The 20,510-nt window shown below is 41.7% G+C and overlaps 1 protein-coding gene across 2 annotated transcripts in view; it reads right to left on the bottom strand.

Moving 5' to 3' along the window:
- LOC111640457 (leucine zipper putative tumor suppressor 2-like) overlaps positions 1 to 15,116 on the bottom strand; it is a 35,551-nt gene extending 20,435 nt beyond the window's left edge. Inside the window, exon 1 of one of the 2 annotated variants that reach the window (XM_023386468.1) lies at positions 15,024 to 15,116. The gene's annotated coding sequence lies outside the window, so the exon portion shown is untranslated. Of the gene's footprint in view, positions 1 to 5,487; positions 5,639 to 15,023 lie in introns of those variants that run through there. The other variant, XM_023386467.1, reaches the window with a different exon arrangement.
- Positions 15,117 to 20,510: the final 5,394 nt, after the last annotated feature.

The raw sequence follows: 20,510 nt of genomic DNA, 5'->3' as shown, positions 1-20,510 counted from the left end.
CGCGCAAAAATAAACCAAACGCTATTTAGCCGCTAGAAAAGTATTAAATGTTTATCGGAAGATTTTGGGGGAGGGCCTCTCGAATGGAGGGCGAGGCCCCCGAACACGTTTACGATTCACGAAGACAAAGCGCGGGTTTACTTAAAGTTAGCTAAGAAATTCGTACTTTAGGAGAAATTCCAAATATATAAATCGGTAATTAAGACAAGTTTCGACAGGAATGTAAACCTACCAAACCCCGTTAGAATGATGTTCACGCTGGACAAAGATAGGACGGGACGGGATCGATGGGATACGGCGGCGCAACGCGTAGGCGATACGCCGAGGGGAGTGCCTCCCGACAGGACGACCCCTATTTGGGCGCTAGACGCTAGAAGAAAACCGGAAAACACGCGATCGCCACCCACCGTTCGGCGGTTTCATCCGTCGGCGCACCGCGGGCAATTGTTAAATCGCCAATCAACGAGTCTTCTACATTCTAGTTGAAATTTTTCACGTTTTTGACACTCGTCTACGCGCCGATCCCGAACCGCTTAACAAATGCCATAACTAAATGTTATAAACGCGTACAAACAGAACAATGGGCAGCACCACAAGCGGAAAGAACTTATTCGATAGAGCGGATGCCAGAACAAAAGCGCTCGATTAAGACGGAACACGGCGCCTGGTAGTAAGCTACGCGCGTTTAAGTAGAGAAAGTTTCATATTTGTCAAATTATTCGGCGGCGGGGAGCATTTTTCATTATTCGCTGTTAGTATAACAAACGAGTTTGTCGATTGATAAGGAGCAGTTGAACTTGGTCCATCTTTTTCTTATTCCGTTATTGGTATTCCGGATGCGTTTAGTCGCGCCTGTTAAATCACTATCATCTCGGCATCGCTTCTTTTTTCCTTCTTCTTCTTTAACATGTTGAAATATATTAAACTAAGTACATCCTATTTTACTCGATATTAATTGACAAACCTACTTTTATTATCCGCGCGGTCTTACGTAAACCCAGGCAGGGAAGAAAAAATAATCCGGCATTAAAAGCGCTTAAAATTCGTCTATTAATTGCTTCCTGATTCGCCCGAAAGCTCCGTCGGTGACGTCTCGCCCGCTTTCTTACATTTAAATTATTCGAAACAAAAAGAATTTTTATTGTATAAGTCGAGGGACCGTCCGGCTCTTACAAGGGAAGGTAAATATCTGGAGGATGCGGCCGGGTTGGCACGAGATTAACTGGGCTAAACGATAAACCGACGACCTTCGCGAGTACGAAATAACCTTTCTGTATTATATTTTCGGGAGCCGGCGGGGGGCATCGTTCGGCGAATGGCGCATTAATGCGGTGACGAGCCATGCTTTTTTGGCTCTCGAAGTTATTCAAAAATAAATGACCCATTTTTCCGTTTTGTTTACTCCAACTCTTTTCGTTAAAACGAAAGGAAAAGTTACGCTTCTACTCGTAATCGATCGGCGATTTTTCTCTGCCCTCGGGATTGGGTAATTAATTTTCTAACGCATTACGGTCCTAGTGTTTCGAGCGGAATGAGGTTCGGTGGCCGTTATACGTTGGCGTACGGATGATCGAGAGAGTGTCGATTTAACCACCTTCCGATCCACACTCTTCGGTCTAAAGATGGTTCGGATATTAGAAATTTCTGCATTTTTTTTTTTTAATGAAGCGCAGCGACGTAAAATAAATAGAGCTTCTGTTTATATGCCGAAGAATGGGGGCCAAACCGGCGATTTCCACAAAATAAAAGTGTCGTCGGCTCTTCCCACTCCGCGCCAGACTCGTAATAATTCTTGGCAGGGGTCGAACGCGTCGAGACTCGCAGTTCCTTCCATAAATTAAGCGTTGACGGGTCTTACGCGTCTGTCAACACGTACTTTAAGGAAATCGCCCCATCCGGCTACGAAAGTTCGTAAGGAGAGATAACGGAAAAGTACGGGGTGTTACGGCTACGTGCCTGGATATTTTAATAGAAAATGTATTATTATTATTATTAAATACGAACCCAAACGTATCGGAACAATCCTAGCGGAATTACAACGCCCGATCGTCAAATTTTGCGTATAAAAATAGAAACTCAAATGTAAATGACACGCGTGATGTATTCTTATATGCATAGATATTAAAGGGCGCGGGCCTTTGTACGGCCAAGTATTAGACTTTTCTACAGCTTTCGTGCGCTTTATATACATACAGAAAGCATTTTAAATGCGTAAAGACTATAATTATTAACGCGCTATTATCGACACGAATGCAAATTGCTGCGTTTCCATACGTATCGACCGTGCTAAATAAACACGTATTATCTATATTAATAACGTACGGACGTATTAAATGTAAAAGCGTAAGAGTAATTAAAGCCGGTGTCGTAAGCACTAAGCGTTACGCAACGTTTACGCTAACGCTTAGCGCGTAGAAACCGGCAAATCAGACTGAAGGAATTAAAAGTTCGACGGTCGAGGTAAAGGGGCCGACGGCGCGTAACAGAACCAAGTTTCCCCGAAAGGATAGGAAAGCGCGCGACTGCACCGACAAACGACGCGCACGCCCATTATATAAATCGAGCCCGGGAGTGGTCGACGTCGCGGGTTGACGGCCGTCCCAATTTATGCAAAGTCGGCGGTGACGTCGTTCCCGGGGCCGCGGCCGATTAGCCGAAACCGTAGGGGAGCCGCGGCCGGGCCCCGGCGGTAATTAAAATTAGCGTCGGTGGCTTAAAGCGATTTAAAAGGAACATATGTAATCCGGGAGCCCATTCGGCGCCTCCGGACGACGGCGCGCAATCCCGGGAGGGCCTCTTTCTCTCGCTCTTCTCTAATGGTGTCATTACTCGACCCGGGCCGGTCCCCGTCCAAATTAATGGCATTCTCCGCCATTGTTGCGTGCGCCTTTCTCCGTCCCCGGGGAAGAGCGGGTCCTTAATAAAAGTCCGGCCAAAGCCGTCGACGTCCTTCGTCTGTCTCTCCTCCCCGGACGAAGGACGGATGTGAATGGCCCGCGGCTCCTGCCGCACACTTCCGCTTAAACCGTCTTAATTCAAGTTTTTCTTTTGCCCCCCTCCCCTTATCTACGGCTGAATGAATCTTCCTCCCGCCTGCTTCGTAAATGTCCGTCGTCGTACGATGCTCGACACTTTTATAATAACAACCCAAAAGTCGGCTGACCGTTCAAACGCTACTTACGGCTTAAGATTCGTATTAATGACCCTACGGGGCGCAATTATCCCACTTCTGGGCATCCCGCGGGCGCGTAAATGCCCACCAATATAAACGCGCGTAACGAGTGGGACGTCGACGCTTACGTAACAGAATCGAGTGCTCTCGTTCTCGTACGGGCCACCGCGTATTGTTGCCCCCGTTAGGATAATTATCGGTACACCTTGCGAATTTTAAAGGGGTCGACACGAGTTTTGCATGGGTTTTTATTTATTTATACAGTCGAAATGCTTTTTAGGACGGAGGATTTTCGTCTAATTAAACCATTGTTACTGGCCGATGGGTCAATTACCCGATTATTCGGCTCCGCCAGGAGGAACGAGGAAGCCCGTCTGCCGGCTATTAAGAATTTAAGTAGAAATATGCTAATGAGCGCGTATCTCGACCCCCCGTAAGTCGAACGTATCCAGCCGAGCGACACCACCCACGTCGGGAAACAGATGTAGGATAACGCATTTCTGTTTATTACGTCTCCTACTTCCTCCTTCTGAGTGGCTAACCGGAAGCGGATGCCGTAATTACACATAAATTACGCCTCAATTAACGCCACGAAATAACGTTTACCAATTTCTTGGCCCTCTTAACCCTCGGCCCGGTCGATTCGGTAGAGCGACTCGGCGTAGTTCCCGAGCGAAAAGCAGGTGTTTCTGCCGCCAGCCCGTACCAACTTGGAACACAAAGTGCAGATGTTCCGGCGCCAGATGTGGCCAGAAAGGACCATACGGAACCGACGGCCCTTTGTCGGAGGGGGAGACGACAGACGAAATTAAATAAATGCTCGAGCGCGTAAACAAGACAATCGACGGGTGGAAAAACACGGACTGGTTAAGCCATTTCCTCAATTAAAAGTGATAATCCCGGCCGGGACGCCAATCTCGGGGTCACCAATCGTCTTCTATTAAATTAGAAAATGCCGCCGGTTCACCTACTTTCGGCACCGTCCTTTACGAAAACGAATGGCACCGGACAACGGAAGAAAAGGCACTCGGTTGTGATTTTAGAAGAGGGGGAAGAAAAAAGCCTTCTAAGAAACATTTTTCTCAACAGGTTTATATCAAAGCCACCGACTGGCCGCACCGAAAAATGACACGTAGCCATACTCCGCCCCAGATCAAAACTTGATTAGTAAGCAACCGGCCACGAACAGGTCGGCGAGGAGGCAGCCACAGAAAGAGAAATCTTTGCAGTTATATCGATTCTCTTCCCTCGGGTGCATTTCGTTCGAAGGCCAATTTAAACTTACGTCACACCAACCGACCGAAACCAGCCGGGTGTAAATAAATTACCACCTTTTTTACACTTCTGGATGCCCGAAACTCGGTGGCACACTTATTTTTACCCACCCACCCGCGGTTTTACCATCTTCCACGTGGAATAACAACGAATAAAAGAAAAAAAATGCTAGTTTTTCACACCCGGCCGGAAATCCGACAGGGGGTGGTGTTTAATATTCGCGGCGAGAGCGAAGAACGGAGTAAATTTCCAGAAAATAACAAGAAACATTGTATACGATGCCGATGATGAGATATAAACGAGTTCACAGACCGAGAGTCATTGCGAAGTGAGCACAAAGCAGAGGCGATTGTGACCGAAACAGGTTTACACACCGCTTCTAACAGCACCAAGGGCAGTCGAAGTAACTCGCCTCGACTCCCCCGATAGAAAGCGCGAGTGATCACCCGAATCGCGGTGCCAAAACTCGACTAGTCCAACCCCCCCGCACGAGGAGGAAGCGTTCTGGTTATTATAACAACAATTAAAATTTGGCACGCGAGGTTGTATCGTTTGGCAAACGCCAAACGCGCGGGCAGGCTACCCACTCCGACCCGGGGACGTCTATTATATTGTCGCTCTTCTGGCCCTTCCTCCGCACATTTTATTACAATGGCTAAAAACTGACCGAGTGCCAAGCGAAAAGGGAAAGCCGACGAAAAATAACAATAAATCCATTGTTCTGGTAATTACAGGGCCTACGTTTAAACGCGGAAGATGTCGAATGGTTTGTTTTGTTTTTTCGGGGGTTATTTTTTGGTGGCGCGTGAAATCTTTCCAGGTTTTCGTCGGTTTTTGGTGGCCGCAGCGGCTCGGGCACGGCCGGCGAGAGGTTGCCCCCGGAGAAAATAACTTTTCCAATTCGTTAAATACACCGGGATGACACTAAGCGCGCGTTTAAGGGAAGTTACGAAGGGGGGAACGGGTAAGTAACGAAAATCCAGGCGAAACAATCGGGCGCACTTTCGTCCGGCGTCGAATAAAGGTAACTCGTCACTCACCTGTTTTAACACAGCGTCGAACTAGGCCCGGTGTGCGACAATCGGCCAGTCGTTTCGTCTCGGGATATCGGCTCATCATCTCCCTCGATCGGCGCGTAAATCCAACGCTGCCAACGACGTGACGCGCGGCGGGTACCCTCCTCTCGACGCGAGGTGGCGCTGCCGGCGGAAAATCCGCCGGGCCCGTTCCATTACCTTCGACGGGGGGTGGGCGGTTCGGCCGCGAAACTGCCGAATCGTCGCCGCTTACGCCATTCGGAAAGTGGCTGGCGCCCGTTTTTCTTTCCACGGTTAAATCTGCGCCCGGTCCTACCTCACTTTCTTCTCTTCTTGTAATTCTCGACCGATTTTAGGGAATAAACCGGGAAAGAACGCCAATTATTCCAATTAAAAAGGGAGTTAACTTTAAACGCCGACTGGTTTCGAACGGTCGCACGTCCCCGCCAAAACATCGGCTTTCCCCGGGGACCGTAACCGAATTTTCGGCCAGTGTTTGAGATTAATGACGCCGCCGAAAGCTAACCATTTGCAAAAACTAACCGAAAGCGATATTACCCCAACGATAACAATTATCGATAACGCGCTAATAAGTGGTTTCGACCGAGGCGATCTTATCGCCATGGTGGTAACCGGGCTAAAATCGGGTCGTCTACAAAACGGTTACAAAAACCACACGAATTTACCTTTCTAAGTCTCTTTTCTTTACAAAATACACTTAAAATCGGTAGTAACGAAAGGCCGATTGTACCGGCCGCCATTACGGTGTGGTAGAACGGTTACAAGAAAAGAAAAAAACTTAATAAATCCTTCCAACGGCGGCCATTTTTTAACGTTCGGATCGGTGTCCGCGGTCGGGAGGTTTCTATTTTTATTCCGGCTTCGATTTCGCAATAGAAATACTTAAATTTAATTACTTTTTAACGCGAGAGTAATTTACGCCGCCTTAAAATGCGCCGTAAACTTAACCATTCCTCAGTACGGTGTTACCGGTACGATCGAACCGGTTACCACCCGATATTGCGGTAAATTTAAGTATACTCTGTTAAAAAAAAATAGCTAAATTTATGTTTTTATTACGGGAAAACTTTTAAATCTACAATAAGAAAGCGTTCCGGGAAAACTTTTTCCGCACTTTCCACCGTTACGATTACTCGAACTGTACAAAAATGCCGTTACTAACAGAAATCTTAATGAAAAATTCGGTTACGGAAGTGGCCTATTTATGAATTTTTACCAAAAGACAATTTGTATTGGAAACGGGATCGATTATGAGATGGTGTCACGAGCGTTACGTGATTAAATTCCCAACGAGAAACGTTACTAGATCGACCTCCCTTAGATAAGGCATCTACCGCCGTGGCTTGCGTCCAACGAGTCCTTCTATTGTTCGTAACACGCGCCCCATTAAATCGCTTTCCGAACTATCGCGTGTCGCCCGGTCGTAACGCCAGTTACGTTGGAAAATTTCGGACGTGTTAGTTCCGCTTTGTTACCCGTCGGATGTGGAGTTTACTTTCACCTTTATCGTTAATTACGGCGTCATTTCTATTTTAAGTTACGAGATAAGTGATGTAAATCGATTCCAAAATGTCCTTCGTATCTTTAGCAGTCGATAATTGATAAAAGGTGCATTAACAATGAATCACGTGTTAAACTCTTGCGGGTTTATAGAGGTAACCGTTGCAGTAACAAGAACGAATTTGATTATTCCAAGAACACACTTTTCACTTTTTTCCAGCGGATCATTTAAATTTCTACATTATCACGGGAAATTTTAATAAAAGGAATGTCGATGATTGTCAAATCCTGTCAGATCGCTGTCTACGAAACTATACACACTAATAAACAATTTCGTACGCGGTTACATTAAAAAATAAATAAATTATTACAAATTACGTTAGGTTTTTTACTTTATAAAAGGGTGCCGCGAGGTCGTTCGGGGTATCTCGCACCAGTCGCGCAACTTTCTTACATTAACGAGACAGCGAGGTGGAAGAAAACCTTTCCAACTCGAAACCGCAAAGAAGTAAACGAAAACCAATTTAAGGGGCGAATTACTAATAAAAATTTGAGTTAAATACTGAACGGAACCATTGTTAGGTGCAGCGTTTTAACTGGCTCGGCGTGGAAGAGGGAGTAGGATTTATGGACGATGCAACAGATAAATTCGTGGTTTTTTTTTTACAATTAAAATATACGATTTGTAAATTGTAAATTATTAGCATTAAACGTAATATAAAGAGGCGAGGTGGCAAAAATACGCGGGGGAAATCGCCCCTCTCCGTTATAGATCTGGAGGTAACAGGAGGTGTCCGGAAACACTGACCAGCTTACCGCCGATAGCCCGGGGTGATAATACATTACTAAGCTTAGAATGGTGGTTAGCGTGTGCTGAATGGAGACGCTGATTAGGCGGCGGGCTATCAAAACGGGGGGGGGCGAGACGACCCGCTTACTATTGTCCCTCTGTGAAGAATGCTAATTGGGTGAAAAATTGAAGTTCACGCCATCGTTTTTCTGCATAGAAATCCAACATAAAGGAGGCAATCTTTGACTTTCGAAATTGCTTCGGTTTACAACCTATCAAAATCGAGGTTACATTCGTACTTCGTTGCCGATTGCGTATATAAACGACACGCTCGGTGGGCCAAAAGTCGCTTAACCGGGCAATACCCGCGTTGCAAAAGCGGTTAACCGACTTACGGTCGAAATGCCAGACAATTTATTTGAATTAAAGGCCATCTGCCGCTTCTTTCCGGCTGTTAAGTGGGTAAAATATTCGAGCGGTAGGCCTTACTTAACCCGAAACGGAGCGTATAAACGACATTGTACCACGGATTTCCCAGTTAAGTGCACAAGGCCCGCCTCACAAAGGGTTCATATTACATAAGGCGGGATGTCGTTTTACTTGAATAAGAAACGTCCTTTGTGTTTTTCCACACAAAGAAGTAGATTTTAACCTTCGAAATTCCAAGGCTAATTCTCTTCGCACTTTCTATAGGACTACTTTTCGAGTACCGAAGAAACACGCGGTATCGCTTACTTCGCCTTCGAAAACACTGCAAATTAACAAAAGAAAGGAGGGAGAGATTGTTTCTTCCGTCAACCTTTACAATATTTCTTATCGAGTTTAAAAGGAAAATCCAGTTTGTTGCCATAGAAAATAAAAGTGACCACATTGAATGACAAGACCACCCCGAGAGAGGACAAAAGAGGCGATACCTCACGCGTGATTTTTCTTTATTCTTTTATATTTCTTTCTTCTCGAAGGACGGGAAATTGCGACCACACCTTTATTGCGTTCCTTTAAATAAGTGCCTTTCCTCCCCCCGGCCAATTTACAAATAATACGCCAAGAATATTTCCCAAATTAAAATTCTAAAATAGTACACTAGAAGGGTTTTCGTTAATTAAAAAAAATGTTTTATTAGCGAGAAAACACGGGAAACCACCGTGAAATGTCGAGATAATCTTATGGCACAGTCCAATGCGGCTGTTTAATAGTTTCTCGCGTCATAGAAGAGTGAACAAATCCCCCTGTGACGTGTGTTTTTGAACTCCCGGTTGTATGTAGTCGGAGTAGATACTTTTTCTTTTTAGAAAAAAGCTACCGTCTTCTGTAAAATTAAAAATTTATTGCCCCTCTCATTCGGACATTCCGTCGTAAATCATTCAAACTACTTAAATGCCCATTTTATGTACCGGACGGGTTGGAAAAAATGAATATTTTAAATGTCTCTCCTACAAAACTGACAAAGAAAAACACATAAAAAGTTAGAAAATGCGAAGAATCTTCTTCGTAATTGCTGACGTATTTACGTTTAAAGGCTAAAGGACACTTTTAAATGTTTGAAAAATGAAGAGGTAAGATGCCACTCCACGAAAATTATTGTCTGCTTATAAAAAGGAATTCGTACAGAGAATTAAAGATGTGTTTATCAAAGTTAACATTTGATTCTATGAAAATGTGTTATTTTGTTGTAAGAATTTGCCTGTGACAAATTTTGAACCCAATGTATTGTTTCCATAAATACAGCGGAACACGAGTCGGGGGCCACGATCTGGTGGGAGAGAGCCCACAAGCCGTCTCGGAAGGCCTCTAACCACGTCCCCTCCTAGACGAAGACCCTCGGATTCCTGCCCCTTTCCCTATAGGCATCCACAGATATTTTATACACGCACACACGACCATAACGGGGTCTACGACTCCAATTTAATTCTATAAAAAGTCTCGAATCTCTCACAATACGAAGAAAACTTCCCGTACAGAAGAATCGGAACAAAACACGAAGTGCAACGCACGACAAAGATAAAAAGTTCGTTCAATTTTCTGCTCAAGATTCTTCGAGAAATTTATGCCATTAAGAAATATAAATGATTAAAAACTACTGTTTTGAAACAAAAATTATGTTGACCGGCGCGCTTGACAGCCCAAGCGTACGGGCCACATCATAATTTTATCCCAAAAATCCATTAAAAAATAACCCAACGAACGAAAGACTAAAGCCGTAGTACCGAATAAAAAGTTACTTGGACTCTGTAGGGAGGCCCAAAAGTCAGTTAACCGAGACAAATGGTATCGCTGGTCGAAGCTACCGGTTTCTGCCGCATTCTGTTAACCGATTTCTGAGCCATCCCGCGTATTTCGGATCATTTTTCGTTGGCGAAACCGATAAAAATGCTCATTTTTGGGACTAATTTGGCGTGTTTTCTTGACACGTGGTCCTTAGGGTTTGCGTCCCGGGACGTCTTGTGTCTCGAAGTCCCGGGACTTTTTCTAAATTTAATTGTCTCGGGTCCCGGGACATTCGGGTCAAGATCGAGACACTCTTATCGAAATTTTATTTTCAAAAGGTTAGCAGAGCGACGTTTCTTTTGTTCTCCCTCCTGTTTACAAATAAACAACGCAGGTGGAGGTAATTTACAAGGCCGTGTGACTTTTAACCTTACTCTGTTAAATGTTTGTTAAAATATTTGCACACTGGCCACCACAGCTCACAGTCGAAAAATACGGATTTTTTTACTTCGAATTTGAATAAAACTGCACTTATTGCTTTTGCGGAGGATCTGCATTACAGACTTTTTGAAAATATCCCTCGAATTCAAACGTCAGATTTGGAAATAATGGACGCCGAACCGAGTACCAGTAGCTCTACAGTACACAACAAACCCGATGAGTCGTTTCAAAGTCAAATGGAATCAAAAAAATCGAAGAAAATGTACCCGAAATTTTTGCAAAAAGATCAAGAGCAGCATTAAAAAAAAAGGAGTTGCAATTATTTGAAGAAACCGGAAAACGTACTGAAAGTTCGGAACTACTTTATAAAGCTTTAAACACAATAAAACTGCTTGTCGGGAGGCATTATTACAAAAATCAGAAACAGATTGTCGGACAAACTGTAAATGCTCTGATGTTTTTAAATGCCTATTTTATTAAATGAGAAAAGATGTCTAATTGCTAGTTCATTATATTATTTATATGACTAATGAATAGAAACTAGGTGATGATTATTAATGATTAGTATGATTACTAAGTTGGTTTTATAATTTTAAGATTTTTACTGCCAAAAAAACGAATCTATGATTATAAGAATTAAACATACCAACTGTTTAGACTTTAACGTTATAAATGTTAGGATTTGATTTTATGTTCAATAAATGTTGATTTTTACTAAAATTGTCTTTTTATTAACACATCTGGCCAAAAATGAACTCGATTCTAATTTTATTCCGAGAAGTCTCCAAGTCCCGGGACATCCCGGGATTTTGATCGTGGGTTGTCTCGTGTCCCGGGACTTTGAGAATGTCGAGACTTCCCAAACCCTAGTGGTCCTACCATTCGAATTTAAAACCTCTATTGTAATTTTATAGAGGTGACCACAGAAAAGAGAAGAAAGGAAGGTTAGCGTAAGGAGTCACCCAGACAATTTTATTGCATTCGTATTGCATAACCAAATATTTTTTAAAATAACGAATCCGCAAATCGTCGTGGGTTCGCTTGTCCATCATAAACACCACACGTCACCCCATTGGTAAGGAGCGAACCCACAACCCGTGTTCGGTGGTGGAGCGATATAGATCTGGACATCAATTAACACGGAGTTTGTAACCCGAAACTAAATGACGTCACTGTACGAAAAATGAAATATACACGCGGCTTTTTTGAAAATTTTTTATCGAATAGTTTCAAAAAAAATGAAGCGGGTGGCCTTTAATCTCCTAGTGTAGAATATCGACGTATAATTTAAGATATTTCGTGTCGAAGCAACCGAACGTGCCTCGTCTTTATTAAAATAATTAGATATGAAGTATTTAACAATGCTCCCACCATCGAAGTAGACGAGGAGGAAATTAATGCCCCTAGTCCTCCGGAGGACCCTTAATGCAATCAACAGTTAGCTGCGAATAATTAGCCGTGCTTCGATGATCCCGAAAGAAACTAGGGGTGATTAATTCTTCCTCGTCTTCTTAAAGGCCTTTAATGCAGTTAACAATTAGCTATGCCCCGATGGTTCTCCAGGGGACTAGGGGAAGAGGAAGGAAAAATGAAATATAATTGATTAGGAAGGCGCAGTTTTCGATCGAATAAAACGTATATATATACGAATAACATAACGAAACCTGATGTGGGGCATATTTGACCCGGGCCTGGCATTTATGGGGCCTCGAAAATTGCACCTTATTCCAGTCTGTGTAGTACGAAAGCATCAATATGTCAAATTTTCTTATCTAAAAAATATATAGGAGGGCCCGGAAGAGTAGCCTCTATTAACACTAGAATTACAGTCCGAGTTACGTATTGTGCTTCTGTTCAAGACAATTTTATCGCGAGTAGCAGAGTTAACGGACTTTTGGGCACCCCGTATATATAATTTAATTCTTATTACGAATATTAATAGACCTAACGTGGCTTTGATGGGGAATGACGGAAGAAAAAGTATGCCGACGAGACACACAAGACTCTCGTGTTTTAAAGCCAGAACTTTAAAAAAAAATGGGGCAAAGATAACGTTACAGACAGACGCGTTCGAAGATCGAACCGTCATACGGCATTCTTTGAAGTTTTTAATTTCGATACGAATACTTAAAAATGTATTTTTTTTTAATTGTAGGTCAGCTCTTCCATCTTCCGGATGACATACGAGATTCTCACGAATGGAATGCCTTCTGTGTGTCGGCATTGGCATTCCAGCGGGCATTCGATCTGCAAATTTCCTTCTTTGCACTTTCTACTACAATAAAGTAAAACAGATGCATTCGGGTGAAGTCGTAATGTAAACATTCCAGACTACGTCAAATACGGGCGTAAGTTGTAGTGTTTAAAACGCATTATATAAGTCGTTGTCCGGCACGCAAGAAGACCCAAAAGATATTTGCCAACTTTAAACGTACAGCGTAAGGCAATGCAATACAGTCGTAATAAAGATCGATACTAACAACAATACCTTAAAAAAGCCCATTTGAAGTCTCTCGTCGATATTCCGAGCAAATATATTTTTTAATCTAAAAGGTCACAATCTCAGTAACTCGAAGATTTTGGAAGAGTTCCAGTGCCTATTCGAGGGTGCCGCCAGGATCCTCACTCCCGGTGCAAGGTGTTACACTAATACGACAGTAATTAATCTCAATCACTTCCTTCAATTAAGCGCACCGATGCACCCCGTAAAATATCAATAAATTCTAATGGTGCCACCGCATCTATCCAGTGTGAAAATAGCCATTTCGAGAGGAGTTCTTCGGAGCGTAACGCAAAAATTAGCTTACGAGGTCGAGGAATATAGAAATGGAAGGCGAGGGCTCATCGAATGCCTATATAAAACGGCTTCGGGTGTCCGTTTCGATTATATAATTTATATTCGACCAAATATAACGGAAATAAATATATTTCAATTGTATTTATTTCCATTACTCGCAGCACCTTACGAGTAATGGAAAATAAGCCGCATACTGCGCAATTTTCTTTTGTTTTATGGCACGGAAGTGATGCCACGTGACTGGATTAGCATACAATTTAACAAACGATTGATCTGTCGAAAGATAGAAAGGCACGGAAGGTACACGCAAACACGCAAAGGGATTAAAATTGTTGTCGTTTAAGTGAATTTATCGCGAGTTATATACAATGACGGACACTGTTACGACTCTCTTCGAAGCCCTTTCAAATTAATTGTACAAAAATTCCTCGGGCAAATTTTTAATGAAAATTTAACCGTCATAAACGTAAGAAAACTCGTATTTTTACGAGGGCCTTTCGCTCGCGTGAACCTCCAGTCTAGCTACAATACACGTGGTACGAGGTACGGTAAACAGAGATTTCGGTTGATCCGCGATTCATCTAAAGACCGGATTCTCGCGTAATCTAATTGTTACGAGGCCTCCGCGAGTATGAGGTTCGAGACAAACGAGCCAATGCCCTTCCGCGTTACGTCACGAAATTATTTCCATCCGCAACGACGGTGTTAGGTGTTGCGGGTGTTGGAAAAGTTGGATCCCCTCCGAGGATTGTTCCGGCTGCAAATTATTTTCATCGTTTAATTCCCGGTTCGAGTCAACCCACCACGAAAATTTCCGAACCGAGTCCCCCAGAAAACACGTTTCCAAACACTATCGCGAAATTAAGAGTACGAATCGCGTGTTATACAGAAGGCCCGCGGTTGTATATTTCAAAATTTTCTTTCATACGTATACGAAGAGCTATCGTAGTGGAGTCGACGATTGGGCGTAGGGACAACAGATCAATACACGGCAATTCGTATACAGTTTATAGTTTGCGTGCCGAACCTCACAACTCGCTTCGGAATACAAATAGCCTATACACAGCGAGTCGTTTTTGATTCCGGTCGGTCGTAAAATAAGTTATTTTCTACTCTTTCCACCCGCCAGGGCACTAACAGGGCCTTTTTGATCGTTTCCGTAAGCTCGGGATTCGAACCCAAATCCCCAGTCTTATATTATTTATGATCTTTATAGTAAAATCTCGTAATATAACCAAATCATAATTTTTATCTCGGTTATTATCAAACAAACAAATAGACAATTATCGATGTTTTTAAATTATTCGAGGTAAAGATAAAGAATTGAAAACTTGCCGATGCGAACAGAAATTATCAACTGTTTATTCCGGATTTACGAGCGATAAATAAATTTACGAAAGGTTTATATTTATCCGATTGATAAAAACCGTAAACCGCATTCATTATCGATATGCAAATTAGATTCGGAAGGAAAATTAACATCGATTCCTTCGTAGAACGGCTGGAAAACTCGATCCAGTATGGCGCAAACATCCTCGGAAGACCAAATTTCGGGATCCCCAATTGGTCCAGGTCCCGCAACTCCTACCAAAATCGACGGGAGTTACGTCTGGAGACGAATAATTGCGACGTCCCCGACCGGTCCCGTACTCGTCGCTCGTTACAAATTGCCGTAACTCGGTCTACGTTAATAATCCCTCCGACTTTTCCTACTGCTATGTGGCAAATTACACCACTAAATTCTAATCTAGAACGACTTCAAAATGATTTTTCTGTACTTACGTCTGTTCGGACACGTCGAGCCCCGCAAATACTGTACTTATTGACGTCACTTCCAAAACAGTGCCCCCTATACGAACGGCGTTTCCGATCGATACGGTAGAGCGTCGATTATCCGAAACAATTGGGGACTGGGTCGTTCGGATTACCGATGGCGTACGAAAAAATATATTAACCTTTCCCCCGTTGGAACTTTTCTCCGTTGCGTGTCGCTTCGCGTCGAATTATCGTCGATGTTAAACCTAACGAAAATTTTTTTAAAATAATAATCGTGGCTATTGTATCGTTAAACATTTTTTCTTTATTTTGCGCAAACAATATAAATATATTGAAAAATATAAAAACAAAAAAAATTCTATTCAGGAAGTTAATCTGTAAAGGGTTCGTTCGACTTTACCAACGTACCCCTTGTTGCCCTCTCGTGGTCGCGCCACTGTCGCCAACAAAAACAACATTGGAGTAGCCCGAGACGTAGCCAAATGTTTCGGCACCGCGGCACCGTCGGAAATGTGAATTTACCGACTGGAACGCTTTCGGTTTCGGTTCATCGGTATTCGGATAATCGACGCTCTACTGTAATTTCGTATGCAGCTCGGTGTAACCCGTTGTCACTTGGCAACAATTGAGAAAAATACATAGCGGGAGTCGATGTAGCGACTCCCTGCCGAGTAAAAAAGTCACCGACGGACTACAAATACAGGAATCAAAGTTGCCGATTTTCTTCATCCGGCACTGCAGACGCTGGTAGAGAAAAAACTACCGGGTCTAGAAAGCTCAAATTTTAAACTTAATCCTTTCTGGTTATTAGGGAGGTGCTAGCCAAACTTACGGGTCAAAGTTCACGGGGGTTTCCCATAAAGCTAGTTCAGTTTTACAGCGGAAATTGCACTCTTTCGACTACAAATTCAGTCTTTAATGCCATTCTTAATCTGTCAACCGATTGTTCTATTTTCGTATCGTCTACATAAGATAAATAAAATATCAACGAATTGTACAAATGACTAATCTATTTAAAGATTACGACAGTAAAGTACTCCGATTTTTTTCTAAACTTTATATTTTACAATAACGTAAAGCCAAATACTAACCAAAAATTAAACCGAAATTTTCACAGTCTTGTGTTATATAATTTGTAATTTGCTTCATTAAATTGTAACTAATTGTATTTTTAACACCTTTTCGCTTATGTCCATGATGAGCGTGGAGAAAGATAAACTGCGAGGATGGCCGAGGGCTTACGGTGGCAGTTTGTGATTTATGTACTTTATTTTTACACTTTCCACATCGTGGGCATTAAGAGGCCTCGTCTGGGATGGGCCTCGTCTCGAGCAACGAACTGAGGACCGACGTATTCGATTCCGGATCCACCGGAACGATGTGGTTTTCTTCCTTCTTCGGGCTCGTGGCACGACCATTGGTGGCACACTACGAGCCGAATCTACGAGTCTATAGTGTGCCGCCACGATTTTAATGGTTTAAAAATAGTTTAATTACATTTAGCGGGCTTGAAGACCCGTGTAAATGTAAAACCAGCATTACACGATTTTGCACCAGGTAAAGTATCCTAAATAAGGCCTAAATAACAGAAGATAAGGAAGGATTCGGTACGCGGACATTTTGATACCGGAATTGTTTACGTTTATTAAACTTCCTATATAAACTTATATGTAATGAATATAATATCTGTTCGCAACAGACAGACAACCAGACATACCCCAAAACTAATCAAAACGTGTTCGGATCGTCTGAAAACGTGTATTTCGATCAAAATCTGGACGTCATTCTTTCACGAAAACATTACTCCTCCTATATCTATTACATATTTTTGGGCAAAACAAAATTTATTTTGCCAAAATAAGTGCCTTATTTATTGGAAAATAAACGTTACGACACGCAATGGGAATGTATATAAGTGATTTTTAAATAATAAAATATACGAAACGATCGGTCAATAGAACCGAGTCTCGCTGATACGATCGGAAGGTAACACCCGTCGATAAACTTCTATATAAACAATAGATCAAAATACAGGAAATGATAATTAAAGGTCGAAGTTTTTGGCATCGATATCATTTTGTAACATATAAATGTAATCATTTTAAATTATAAAAACTCTGTGTAATTTTAAGCGTGTGCGTGCGTACGATACGTACGCAAGCCGAACATATACGCACGCAAAACACAGAAAGATACTGTCTCTGTTTTGTATTCGCATAGTTGTCTCTTCTGTGTGTTTTGTGTTTGTCTCTGTAGTTTGCGTGTGTTTTGTGTACGTCTACATGTCCCTTAAGTACGTCTATATATCCTTATGTGTGTTTTGTGTACGGAAAACTATTTACGGAATTATTTTAAAAACTATCAATTTTTGTATATTTTTCATATAAAACGGCTGCAGATCCTCAACTCGCTGTTTCATTTATGCATTTAATGACATCTTTGATGCGCCACAATGGCCGGTCGGTGTGCCACTAGCCTAGAAAGATCGAGAACCACCGAGTTACAACACGATAATAGTTTAATTTTCTAATTCAGAAAGAATATTAATTAATACTTTCCTTGTTGACAAATTCACTCCAAACATACAGAAGCGCGGTTAAGTGACTTTTGAACCGCCCTGTATTTTATTATTAGCTTATTCTAGTCCTTTATATCAGTACTACATAGCTTATACATCTTAACTATATAATTTTTTGGTAACCGGATGGGGTCTAATTACCCAAAAATGAGCCTTTTTAAAGGTGAACAGTTGACGAGGAGGGCGATTAGCATTTGTGTACATATCCCGAATTTAAATGCACAAAAGCCATAAATATTCTGGAGATTGGGATGTGTTAAACATATAAATTTCCTGGGCTTTAACCTAAATATAACTTAAACACATCCTTCGAATGTAGCTTACCAGTAGAATTTGGAGGTCGTTGCCGCTAACGAAAGGTGTAAAGTCAAAGTTCGAACAGGGTCGTGCTGTAGAGATACGATAGTCGGTAGTTAAACAACTCTTCTCTCACCGGCCACATCCGGGTTAGTCGCGCTTTCCTCTCCCCTTTTACTTTCCCACATTTGGCTGGACCATTTAACGAAATTACACGCCATTACGCCATACAAGATGCGTTCGATTTATCTTCTTGTCTCTACAAATTTCGCCATTTTTTCCTCATTTAAACTCTTTTTACTACACCGGGCAATCAATCTTCTGTAAAACTTTAAAAATATTTCAAAATTTCTACCAAATTCTTCGATTTTTACTGGAAATTTCGATACAGGAATTAACTCTTAACCGCCGGCAAATTGAAAGAAACCGAATCCAATCACGTGATTTGTATGGGCATAATTTCCGGCCACCACGTGACCGGCGACATTATGGCCTCCATCCATCATAAAAAATGACTTAGCCGGGGTATACGTCTTCCCTCCGTAATGAATATTTAGATATCGCCGTATAATTTACGATACATTATAATGAAGATGTTATAATAATTAAAATGATTATAATTTACGTTAGTTATTGTAATCGGCAACACATCAAATCCTTTTCCCTATTGGTTAAAGTGTAGAAGATTTTGTAATTTCGCGCATGATTTACGCCACTCGATCCCTTGATAAATGGTATTTTGTTTTGTTCCGGCATTTTGTCAGCAGTACGAGACGATGAAAGAACAGTTATTTTTAACTGCGGAAAGCACCTTTACAGCTGTCAAATATCACCCTGGGTGGTGGGGTTAAAAGACTCGAGTAAACAAGTCAGGGATTTTTATCTTTCCTTCCACCATTTGTTAACTATCTCTCGGGGTTCTCCGCCCATCCCTCTGGTTAATCAGTGTTCGGCCTTTAAGGATGCATTCGTTTCTTTTATTTTAAATCACTTGGCTCATTTTTTTCTTTTCTCTCCCCCCTTCTGAAGAGTCTATTAATATCGTTGACAGTTTGGATCGGTAAATTTATTCACGGTTTTTAATTGCAATGGCCATAATTCAATGATATCTTTGACCCGTCTGCTTGTTTTCTCTTAGTCCTTTCTCGTTAAGTGTCTACTGTGACAAGTTTTTTTTAATGAAAACGCTGCTGTTATCGCTTATAATAACATTTAAAACGTACCCAGCGAATTAAGTTCGCCGTGCCAAATAATTAGAACCGTATTGAAGCCAACGGAAGGCTCAGATGGCAGATTAACAATATACAGATGGCTTACTCCATCCCTTAACAGTTGTTGCTCCCGCAATAGCTTTCTTTAAAACTACACAAATATCGATTTAAATTAAAATTTGATACACAGCGGACTCGATACAGTGGAAATCATTCATTATATCAGGGATTTACTAAAGAATAGCAAGGATTGTTCCCTATATCGTTATATGGCGTACACTGTACTTTTATAATTAAACAGCTCGTTTGTTCAATCGTTATTGCTATTATTCATCATCTTTATCTCCGATGGCCGAAGTAAACACTAAAATAAATAATAAAGTATACAGAGCGAAGCACGTGCCTGAAAAATGACTCTATTCGATAGGGTCTAACACCCTCATTTATCATACTTGGAAAATATAGAATAAATCGCCGAGAGATCTTCCAAAATTTATGCAAGAGAACAAGTTTTACGAATAAAAAATACAATCGAACCTCCGATCACGATCACCTGTAAAAAGCGGCCATTTTTTTCGTATTACATTTCTTTCTTAGGAAATGTATTATCAAAATTGATACTTCATTCTCTTCCACTCACCAAGTATTAAGAAACTGGCAGGTAGGCCCGGCGTTGCTCGGGCAAAAGTAACGGATTAAGATTATTACGTTATAGTCAACCTTATCCGTTTTCACAAAATGCATCGTTTCCCCCTGTTTCTAGACTAATTACAGAATTTTTAGATGGGTCTAAAATTATGTTCGATTTCCCGCATCTGCATCTTGCACGTCGCTTTCTCTTAGCAATTCTATTGTTACGTAACATTTCCATTGTTGACACTTCCATCCTTAACACTTCCATTGTTACTTAAATAACTCGTCACTAGTCCCTGCGTTAGTGCACTGGGGAGTTTGAAAACCCCAAATTTTTTTTGTCAAATGAAGCATGTAAGTAAAAAATGCAAGAAGTTTCACTCTTTTATTTGGTAAAGGCGTGTATCATTGTATGTATGATTACATTTAAGTATGATTACATATTTCATTAGTACATAAATACATTAAGACAATAAAAAATAACATTTATCAAAACTCATTACATTAGATCTTTTTATAAAACCAATAATAGAAATCTAAATTGCTTTTTTCAAGCATCCTTGTCACTCTGAATCATCAGCTGATATTGCACATTGGCAACTGATAACGAAGTTGCAATGTTCTTTACACGCATGTTTATCACACTCGCTACACACTGTTTTTATCTCATAATCGCCAGAATACACATCTCTTGCGCCCGTGTGGTGTGAGAGGCTGGCAGGACATTGGGCATGCTGACAATATCCTTTTTATTCCTTCCCTGAGATTTCTATT

This window comes from Centruroides sculpturatus, unplaced genomic scaffold, assembly GCF_000671375.1.
Source record: "Centruroides sculpturatus isolate CEXI.00-Female unplaced genomic scaffold, Cexi_2.0 scaffold1437, whole genome shotgun sequence".
Taxonomy (NCBI): Eukaryota; Metazoa; Arthropoda; class Arachnida; order Scorpiones; family Buthidae; genus Centruroides; species Centruroides sculpturatus.
Note: the sequence above shows the minus strand (reverse complement) of the source record. Positions and strands in the feature narration are given on the sequence as shown.